Genomic DNA, 305 nt, shown 5'->3' with positions numbered 1-305 from the left:
GGCCCGGGAGACGCCGGCGGCCCGAGAGCGCGAGCGCGGGGACGAGCGAGCCCGCTCCCGGCGGCGGCGGCGACGACGGCAGAGGGGACGACTAAGCCGGCGCCCGGAGTTGCGGCTCCAGCGTCCCGGCGCGGGCGGCGCCTTCCCAGCCGAATCGCGGCGCCGAGAATACGGACGCCCCCTATCGGCTGCGCGGGCTGGAGGCCAAGGAGCCGGACCGTCGCGGGAACTCAGGGCGCAGCCTACTCGGTGCGGTCAGGCAGGCTTCGCTGCAGTCCCGAAGCCCCGCCCCGAGCCCCGACGGA

The sequence above is a fragment of the Nannospalax galili genome, unplaced genomic scaffold (genome assembly GCF_000622305.1).
Source record: "Nannospalax galili isolate Female #2095 unplaced genomic scaffold, S.galili_v1.0 scaffold561, whole genome shotgun sequence".
Lineage (NCBI taxonomy): Eukaryota > Metazoa > Chordata > Mammalia > Rodentia > Spalacidae > Nannospalax > Nannospalax galili.
This window is presented reverse-complemented; position numbering follows the sequence as displayed.